The sequence below is a fragment of the Salarias fasciatus genome, chromosome 19, assembly GCF_902148845.1.
Source record: "Salarias fasciatus chromosome 19, fSalaFa1.1, whole genome shotgun sequence".
In the NCBI taxonomy this organism is placed as follows: domain Eukaryota; kingdom Metazoa; phylum Chordata; class Actinopteri; order Blenniiformes; family Blenniidae; genus Salarias; species Salarias fasciatus.
The window spans coordinates 22177359-22187953 of NC_043763.1; the positions used below are offsets into that span (position 1 = coordinate 22177359).

A 10595-nucleotide genomic window follows, 5' to 3' on the forward strand; every position below is an offset into this window, starting at 1 on the left:
AACAGTCATCTCCACTGGTGGAGAAAGAGAGCAGTGAAGTCCACATTAACTGCGAGCATGACGATCGCAGCCTTCTGATAATGTTGTGGTATCAACAGAAAAGAGACAGCATGGTGTTGACACTTGAGCAAAAACTGAAGAAAGGAGTAATCAAGAATGCTTGAAACTTTGAAGTCTCTGCACAAGATCTTTAATTCAGTGGGAGGTTGATCAGACAGGGAGAGAACCTGAATGCCAGCAATAGAAAAACTACAGGGCGCCCTGGGCCAGAGCTATGAGGATCTGACAGCATCAGAATCTCGAGCAGAAATGGCGCCAATGTCTCCTTCGCTCGGGAAATTAATAAAACTCTGAGCCGCACCGGATGTTTTTCTCGGACATGAATACAGGTGTGAATTGTCTGATAAGACACAGAAGTTTTTTTCTCATGTTCGGAGAGAACAGGGAGTTAGTGTGCACACAGAATTAATTTTCAGTTCCAGCAAGTTATACTAGAGGCCTTGAAGTCATGGGACAATCACAGAACATATATATATATACATATATATATATATATACACATACACAGGACTGTCTCAGAAAATTAGAATATTGTGATAAAGTTAAATTAAAAAAACAAAAATGTCATACATTCTGGATTCATTACAAATCAACTGAAATATTTCAAGCCTTTTATTATTTTAATATTGCTGATTATGGCTTACAGCTTAAGAAAACTCAAAAATCCTATCTCAAAATATTAGAATATCATGAAAAAGTATACTAGTAGGCTATTTAACTAATCACTTGAATCGTCTAAATAACTCGAAACACCTGCAAGTGTTTCCTGAGCCTTGAAAAACACTCAGCTTGGTTCAGTAAACTAAATCACAAGTATGGGGAAGACTGCCGATCCGACTGCTGTCCAGAGGACCATCATTGACACCCTCCATCAGGAGGGTAAGACACAAAAAGAAATTTCTCAAAGAGCAGGCTGTTCACAGAGTGCAGTTTCAAAAGCACATTCACAAAAAGTCTGTTGGAAGGGAGAAATGTGGCAGGAAACGCTGCACAACCAAGAGAGATGACCGCAGGCTTAACAGCATTGTGAAGAAGAGCCGCTTCCAGAATTTGGGGGAGCTTCAAAGACAGTGGACTAAAGCTGGAGTCCAGGTATCAAAAGCCACTGTTCCCAGACGTGTCCGGGAAATGGGCTACAATAGCCGTATTCCCATGGTCAAGCCACTTCTGAACTCAAGACAACGGAAAAAGCGTCTGACTTGGGCTGTGGAAAAGAAGCACTGGACAGTTGAAGAGTGGTCCAAAGTCCTCTTTTCAGACGAAAGCAAGTTCTGTATTTCATTTGGAAGTCAAGGCGCCAGAGTCTGGAGAAAGGCTGGAGAGGAGCAAAACCCAAGTTGCTTGAAATCCAGTGTGAAGTTCCCACAGTCAGCGATGGTTTGGGGAGCCATGTCAGCTGCTGGTGTTGGTCCACTGTGTCTCATCAAGTCCAGAGTAAATGCAGCTGTGTACCAAGAGATTTTAGAGCACTACATGCTTCCTTCTGCTGAAAAGCTCTATGGAGATGATGAGTTCATTTTCCAGCATGATCTGGCACCTGCCCACAGTGCCAAAACCACCAGTAACTGGTGTACTGACCATGGCATTACTGTCCTCGATTGGCCTGCCAATTCCCCTGACCTGAACCCCATTGAGAATTTGTGGGGTATTGTCAAGAAGAAGCTGAAAGACACCAGACCCAACAATGCAAATGAGCTAAAGGCCGCTATTGAAGCATCCTGGGCATCCATAACACCTCAGCAATGCCACAGGCTGATTGCCTCCATGCAACGCCGCATTGATGCAGTAATTCGTGCAAAAAGATTCCCAACCAAGTACTAAGTGCATTAATGGACATTTTCAAATGTTTGATTTTGTTTTGCTGTTATAATTTTGTTTTTTTACTTGGTCTGAGGAAATATTCTAATATTTTGAGATAGGACTTTTGAGTTTTCTTAAGCTGTAAGCCATAATCAGCAATATTAAAATAATAAAAGGCTTGAAATATGTCAGTTGATTTGTAATGAATCCAGAATGTATGACATTTTTGTTTTTTTAATTGCATTTCAGAAAATAAAGAACTTTATCACAATATTCTAATTTTCTGAGACAGTCCTGTATATATATAGTGAACAGTTGAATCAGTATATATTCTTTAGAATGTGGATAAAATTGTGAATAAACAAGTGAATTGTAGCATAATGATTTAGAATGTGAATAAAATGGTGGATAGATGAGTAATCACAGCATAATGATTAGAATGTGAAGGCATTATACAACAACAGCCATGACTCTCATTGACTATGGCTATGAAAACTCCCCAAACTACGAGGGCCAGTTTGAAAAAGAATTCATGCTGACCAGGAAGAGCGTGGTGGAAGGAGCTCTGATCGTACAGAAAGCAGAGCCGTCACATTCGGCTCTTTATTTCTGTGCTGCCAGTAACACAGTGATGTGGTCTGATGACACTCCTTCACTAAAAAGCCTCCACGATTTCCTGTCAATGACACTTTTGCTCTTGTTTTCAGGCTTTCAGGATGTCTCCAGCTCTGTTCGGACTCCTCCTCGTCCTGCTTCCATCATGTAAGATCACCTTTTAAACCATCTTCATTTTGTGCATTGCTATAAACACCATTATGATTATTGCTCTTGTATTAACTGTTTTTTTTGTTTGTTTTTTGTTACTCACAGATGAAGCCAAGAGTGTGAAATTTGATCCCTCTAATCCCAAAATAGTCCACAAAACAGAAAAAGTGGAGTTTAAATGCAAACACAATGACAGTGCTATGAATGTGATGCTCTGGTACCAGCAAACCAAGACAGTTGGCTTGAATCTAATTGGATACAGCTTGCAGGGCACCGACCCGACTTATGAGGAGCAGTTCAAGACTGGCTTTGAGATTTCGAGAGAAGACATGAACAATGGGGCTCTGATCATTCACAATGTGAAAGTAACAGACTCGGCTGTGTACTTCTGCGCTGCCAGTACACAGTGATGTGGTCTGATGAGAAACCCTGACTAAAAACACACTTTGGTTTCAGCTGTCTGATGAAAGGCTGCGTGAGCTCCCAATACACTCACACTCAGGATTTATGAGTACAACAGTTATCACAGAATATTTACATAGATTGGATTACATTAGTATAAGAAACTGTGGACTGGTGGGGGACCAGTCACACATGATCTGGGATTTCCACTTCATCTACTGTTAAAGACTGCAAGAAAAATGGTAAAAATCTGCTGGTTGAAACCTCGGTTACATACAATTGTACAATGAACACAAAACAACAGACAAGCTTAATTGATAGAATGACTGACAGCCCAACTTGAATTAACATTCCCTGTCTTTGAGAGAAGGCAGGGGCCAATTATAAACTTTTGTCATATAAGCAAGCTTATGCCTTCTTATTTCTTCTTTATATATATATATGTTATGTAATTCTCTTCTGTTTTGTAACTATCAGCATGTATTTGTAATATGTGGCACCCAGTCTCAGGACAATGTTTGAATGCAATTGCCCTGTTCATACGGCAAAAAAGTTCTAAACAAAAAAGAAAACGATTCCTGATCCAGGTGCATGTGAGTCAAACTGTATCTATCTGGGTTGCAGGGATTTCTCACATTAGACAGGTTGGGTTTGCTGCTGTGGGGAGGTGTGTGCACTGGTGCCGGGGTTTATAAAGATGGAAGTAACCTGTCAAACGTTGCTTCCTGGAATGACAGCTGACTGGTGTGAATGAAGAATAAAACTCCACTTGCACCGAATCTCTCGTCTGTCTCCTCTTACTGTGACCGCCACATTGGTGACCCTGACGTGATGCCTCTCAGTTGGAACTGGGCCTCAATGTGTTGAAACCACAGCTCTGGATCGTGCTGCCAAAACTCCGGCAGCTTGATTGCCGCAGCGTACACAGCAGGAGTAGCCTGCGCTCCCGCGCCGTCACCCGACTCCACAGACATGTTGCTCAAACGTCCCGTTCCCGGGGCAGGGAAAAGGCAGACCCAGCGTTCAGTAGCGGCCGTAAGCACAGGGGATATTAACAAGCTGCTGTTTGTGAAAGACACAGTGTCCGGGAGGTATTTCCTGGTGGACACGGGCGCACAGCGGAGCATTCTACCGGCTTCCGACGTCAACAGAGCTGCTGTATCTGTGCCAACCCGTGAAGCTGATTTTCTGTGCGCGCATGGATTATTGGTGGACATGGTGAACCACCGTCTGGTGGACGCGCTCTCTTTTTCAACGTACTCATGCACTTTGGGCAGGGGGGGATCGTTATCCCTCGCCAACATTCTGTCCACTGGAGATGTGTATCAGCGGCTTCTGGCAGAGTTCACTGATCTGACAGTCCCCACCTTCTCAGCCTCCCTCGCTAAAGGGATATTTCTTGATTTTTGACATGAATCTGTATGGCATCCCCGTCAGCAGTGTTGTGCATTCACACAGACTTACCCCTGACAGCGTCCAGTGAGCGGAGATCCTGTTCGGTTTTGGTCCAGACGAAAGTAGTCCGGCAAGTTTGGTGGGGTCACCAAAATAAAGCGTTTTTCTTCTCAAACCAATATGTGTTGGATTTTTTGTGCATCACAAACCGTTGTCGACGAAAAAGTCAGACCTCGTAAACGCTTGGCACTATTTTCTCTCCCTTCATATCACTCCGCGCCGCCTCCAGCTGGCAACCGCGCTGTTTCACTTTGTTTACAGCTAGTAAAGTTAGCTCCAAGCATGGACTGATCATTAACCCAGCCAAATGTCAGTTTGGGCTCTCGGAGATTGACTTTCTGGGCCACCGCGTCTCCTCTCGCGGGGTGGTTCCTTTGCCTGCTAAGGTGGAGGCGATCGCCGCTTTTCTTCATCCTCGCACCATCAGGTTGCTGCAGGAGTTTCTTGGCATGGTGAACTTTTACAATCACTTCATCAAGCACGCAGCTCATCTGATGTGCCCCCTTTACGAGGCTTTGAAGGGCGGAAAAGCTAAACAGGACGTGGTCTGGTCCCTGGAGAGGATCCTGGATTTGAGAAGGCCAAGGCTGCGCTGTCCAACACCGCCATGTTGGCACACCCGTCACCGGCAGCACCAGTCACGCTTACGACTGATGCCTCGGACTACGCAGTGGGGGCGGTGTGTGAACAGTGAGTGAGTGGAGCCTGGCAGCCTCTGTCATTTTTCAGTAAGCAGCTGAGTGACAACGAGAGGAAATACAGCATCTTTGACCAAGAACTTTTGGCCCTTTTCGTCGCCGTCCGTCATTTTCGGCTAATGCTGGAGGGACGGCAGTTCACCGTCTTTGTAGACCACAAACCCCTCACCTTCGCTATGTCCAAGACCAGTGAGCCATGGTCTGCCAGACAACAGCACCACCTCTCTGCCATCTCGGAGTTTACCATGGACATTCATCATGTAGCTGGTTAAAGTAATGTAGTGGCTGACTGCCTCTCCAGGGCGCATGTGGGCTCTGTGCAGCTGGGGCTGGATTACGCTGCCATAGCCGCTGACCAGCAGGCTGATTCCAAGGTCCAAGAGTATAGGACAGCCAGTTGGAGGATGTTTCACTCCAGGGGAATGGGACTATGATCCTCTGCGACGTCTCCACAGGACAGCCCTGCCCTATGGTACCCACACACTGTCGCACCCTAGGGTGAAGGCATCAGTGAAGCTGGTGGGGGCGAGGTTTGCCTTGCTGGGCCTCAGGAAAGACGTCAGGGGTTGGGCAGCCTCCTGCGTGGTGTGTCAGAGGGCCAAAATTCACCGCCACACCAAGGCTGGAACCGTTTTTTGTTCCTGAAAGGAAATTTGACTACGTCCATCTGGACTTGGTTGGTCCGCTGCCCCCCTCCCAGGGCTCCTCATGATGGTGGACCAGACGACCAGGTCTGGCCAGAGGTGGTCCCGCTGGCGTCGACAACGTCAGCAGAGGTGGCACGGGCCTTCATATCCTCGTGGGTGGCCCGTTTCAGTACGCCACTGGATGTGGTGTCAGACAGAGGCCTCCAGTTCCCCTCCGAGCTCTGGATGGCAGTGGCGATGAGCCTTGGGGTGAAACTGCACCGCACCATGGTGTTCAACCCTCAGGCTAACGGGCTGTGCGAGCATTTCCACCACACCATGAAGGCGGCCTTCCGTGCCACCCTCAAGCACTGCAACTGGGTGGACCGGCTGCCATGGGTCATGCTGGGCCTTCGTTCGGCCCCGAAGGAGGATCTGCACGCATCTTCTGCAGAGCTGGTCCTGGGTCAGCCGCAGCGGGTCCCCGGGGAATTCCTCCCTGATCTGTCGCAGCCTTGTTTGATGGCACCAAGGTGGCCCATTTCCATAGAGGCCAGCCGATGTTTTGTCCCGGTTCCGGCTCATCACTGCCTCCCCCGCTCCTACGTCCCGAGGTCGCTGATGGCAGCTAAGTTCTTCTTCGTTCACCACGATGGTCACCGGGCTCTGCTCCAGCCTCCTTATGATGGCCCGTTCCACGTCCTGGAGGCGGAGCCCAAGACCTTTCATTTGGATATTGGCGGGAAAAAGGTCCTGGTTTCAGTGGATCGTTTGAAGCCTGCACACGTTCTGCCGAAGGAGCCGGTGGAAGTGGCGCAGTATCTGAGGCGGGAGCGTCCCCCCAAATCAGCTGCCACTGAGGTGCCCCCTGCTCCTGAAGTTACCCCACCAGCAGGTCCCGCACCGGCAAGCGTGGAGTTGCGCAATTGTTTTGGCCGCGTGATTCGGCCTCCCATGTGGGGCTGCAGATAATTATTAATGGTGCTTTTTCATGTTGTTGGTTCTTCCTTGGGGCCCCAGCTCTCCTCTGAATGTTCAGTGGGGCTGTGTGGTGTCTGGGTTGCAGGGATTTCTCACATTAGACGGGGTGGGGTTTGCTGATGTGGGGAGGTGTGTGCACTGGTGGCGGGGTTTACAAAGACGGAAGTAACCTGTCAAACGTTGCTTTCGGGGATGACAGCTGACTGGCGTGAATGAAGAATAAACTCCACTTGCACACTTGCGACCGCCACAATATAATGAAGCAGGATCTGCTCTGACATACTCTGAAGACAAATGTCCTCCAAGGGAATCAGATTATCAGTTGGTCTTATGATGACATCCTGATGTGATCATGTGACTTCACCTTGTTCGAAAAGAGGGAAGTTTGCGCCATTCAGCAGAGAGCAGCTCGTAAAGGGAACATGCTGGTCAAACTGCTGTCTTTGTCTCTTCTTTTACACTCAGGTGAGAGTCACAGTCACATTTCCAGAGCTTCCCTTCATGACACAAGATGATTCCACATAGTGAAACCTTTGTGTGCTCCAGGTCTGAGTGTCGTCGTTCTTCAGTCTGGAGATCAAACATCTCACCCGAGAGACAAAGTGACGCTGGACTGCCGGCTGGGCTCAGGGTCCAGCATGAGCAGCTACACCATGCTGTGGTACCGACAGAGCCAACACGGAGCCCAAATAGAGTTTCTTACAAAGGAGTATGATGAAACCACGGGCCGCTTTGAGCCACACTTCAATACAGACAAAACCAGCTTCTCTCTTCAAATCACCGAGCTGCTTCTCAACGACAGCAGCACCTACTACTGTGCTGCCAGCCACAGTGACACACACAGTCCAGGAAGTCATACAAATAAAGCCACAGACGACGCACAAGAAGGAACTCAAACTGTCCAAAAACATGTTTTTTGTTTTCGAAACATTGTGACTCTGTAGTCTGTAGGGGTGGATATGATTGTGTGCAAAACAATGCATTTTCACTTAAAAGACATTGCTGTGTACACACTACATATGGACAACGATGTGCACATTATTAAAACAATCATGACTGAAGGTGATCATGATGTGTAACGGGGAAGCTACAGCTTGTGTTCAACAACTGTGAAACATCAATACATGTGATCAAACATATTATCATGACTCTTCAGTCACTGTCAGCCAGATTACATTTACGTTTATTTTTGTTTCCTTCACACTCTTCTGTAGTTGCAGCTCAGTGTCCACTAGGAGTCTGCTGCTGTGCAGAGAATGATATGGCATGTTTTGATTCTACGTTACATGTTTTAAGAGTATGGGTTGCTACAATTCAAACAGGCATAGGAAGTATGTTTCTGTGTGGAATTTCAAGTTTGTGTTCCATGTGTTCCCTTTTACGAGGGGGTACCCAAAAGTTCCCGGAATTTGGTCATGAAATACTAATAATAATTAGTTTCGACTTCTGGCCGTCAGATGTGCTACAGGTAAGCCTCATGCATATCTGTGAAAAAGCTGAGCTCCCAGAGTTGCACTGACGTCTGTCAGGCGCTATTTATAGTAACAGAGTGCCGCTGCGGTCTGCGCTTTTTCCAAAATGGCGACATTAACTGGAAAGCCAGAGCAGCGCGCAAACATTAAATTCTGCTTTCTGCTGGGAAAAAACAGCAGCAGAAACACTCACCTTGTTGCAGCAAGCCTACAAGGATGATGCTCTGGGGAAGACTCAGGTCCATGAGTGGTTCGGGCGGTTTTAAAAGGGCCAGATGTCGGCGCGTCAGGTCCGCTCAGCAGTGAAAACAATGCTGAGCTGCTTCTTCGCTGTCCAGGGTATCGTCCACAGCGAGTCTGTCCCTCCAGGTCACACTGTAAATCAGGACTACTACATGGAAGTCCTAAGACGGCTCCGTGAGGATATGAGGAGGAAGCGGCCCGTGGAGTGGCGGAGTGCAGCCCGGTTGATCCACCACCACAGAGCGCCAGCGGACATGGCGCTGCGTGTCACACAGTTTCTGGCAAAGAATGGGATGAATCTCCTCTCCCATCCACCTTATTCACCAGATGTAGCCTCGAGTGACTTTTTCTTGTTCCCCAGGTTTAAGAAGGAGCTGAAGGGACAGCGGTTTGCAGATGTGTCAGAAAAACCGTGACAGAAAAAACGCAGCCGGCCCCAAATGGCACAATTACGCACGGGTGTCACGACACATCCGTGAAGTGGGAGACACGGCTGGAGCGCTGCATTAATGCGGATGGAGATTATTTTGACGGCAACGGTGATGTTTTATTTTGAAATGTCAGAAATAAAAAGTTACAATCAAATTTCGGGAACTTTTGGGTAGCCCCTCGTAACTTTGAGAACCTACTAATGACTAGCACTCCTAAACTCCACCCACCGTACAGCATCAGGGTGGCGGTTTGTTTTCCTTCAAGAAGAGGTTGGAGGTTTTCACTGACAACATCGTCAACATGATCATCATATTTCTCATCAGTCACTTTTTCAGTCTTCTGGTTTCAGGTAACTACGTTTCAACAGTTTTAGACAGCACACAAAGCTGGAATTTTACTTGCAGTGTTTCATTGTTCTGTGTTGCAGGTTCTTCTTCCACTGAACGTGTGAGCCAGACGCCACGAAACATTCACAGCAAACCAGGAGAACAAGCTGAAATCTACTGCTCACACGGCATTGACAACTATGACAAAATCCTGTGGTACAAGCAGTCCCAGGGAGAGCTGCAGCTCCTCGGATATATCTCTTTCACAGATGGCTATCCGGAGCCGGGACTGGATGTTAAGGTGCATGGAGATGCAAACAAGAACAAGAACAGCACGTTAACCATGGAGAAACTCCAAGTCAACAGCAGTGCAGTGTACTTCTGTGCAGCCAGTTACCACAGTGCTCCACATCACTGCTCCTCAGTACTAAAACCTTCTCATCAAACATTAAACATCCACTCACACCTGGAACTAACCAGCTGAACCAAGTCTGCTCTCGCCAGGATCAGATCGTAACAGAAATGTTCACATGCTGCTTTTTATCTGCACACATCCAGAAATACAAAGACTCCTCTCATTCAGTGGATATTTGTAAATATTTTTCTCTCAGTATTAACCTTGTTTAAAGGAGTAGTATGAAGTTATAATGTAACCCCACTATTGGCCACTGGATGACAGACTTTAGTCAGTTTTGTAGTTTTCAGCTGTTCAGAGCTTCAACCTTCATCTGCAAGACCAATAAAGATGCTTTAAAAATAGATCATTCAGAATATGAACTTGTGGACATAATTTTTTAAATATTTAAAGAAACTGTTCCATTTGAAAATTTAGCCATCTAAGCAATGTGAGCAAGCGTGCGCTCTCTTTGATAACAGAAGCATCAGCAGAGCGACGCCAATCACTAGCAAAACATGAACTAGTTTCCTCTCGCTAGGACGCAGCCCAAAAAGACACCGAATTCAACTGGACAGAGCCTGTTAAGACGCACACTGTAATCAGCGTTTTCCTCTTATAAGACATTCACCCAACGACGAACACAAAAGACTTTCAGTTACCACTCCGTCCTAAATCTAAACATCAACTGGGCCCAAACTCTGGACGTCTATTCACAAACCCTTTCATTGTTTTCCTCTGAACTCTTAAAGGGCAACTCCGGTTTTTTGACACCTGGACCTTATTTTTTAATTCCAGGGTTATCTTTTTGCTGTTGTTTGGTGTTAAATTCAATTTGAATTTAAGTCCAGGATTCATACGAATTAAAAGCTTTAGTCTCAATATTTCTTACTTGTCCATTGTGCTAAGAAAGGCGTGAATGTTGTTTGCAAAGACGACTA

At 46.6% G+C, this 10595-nt stretch overlaps 1 protein-coding gene across 1 annotated transcript in view; it reads left to right on the top strand.

Annotated features, from left to right (window-relative positions):
- Positions 1-10595, top strand: part of LOC115407184 (M1-specific T cell receptor beta chain-like) — a 93986-nt gene that overhangs the window by 47178 nt on the left and 36213 nt on the right. The window lies entirely within an intron of this gene.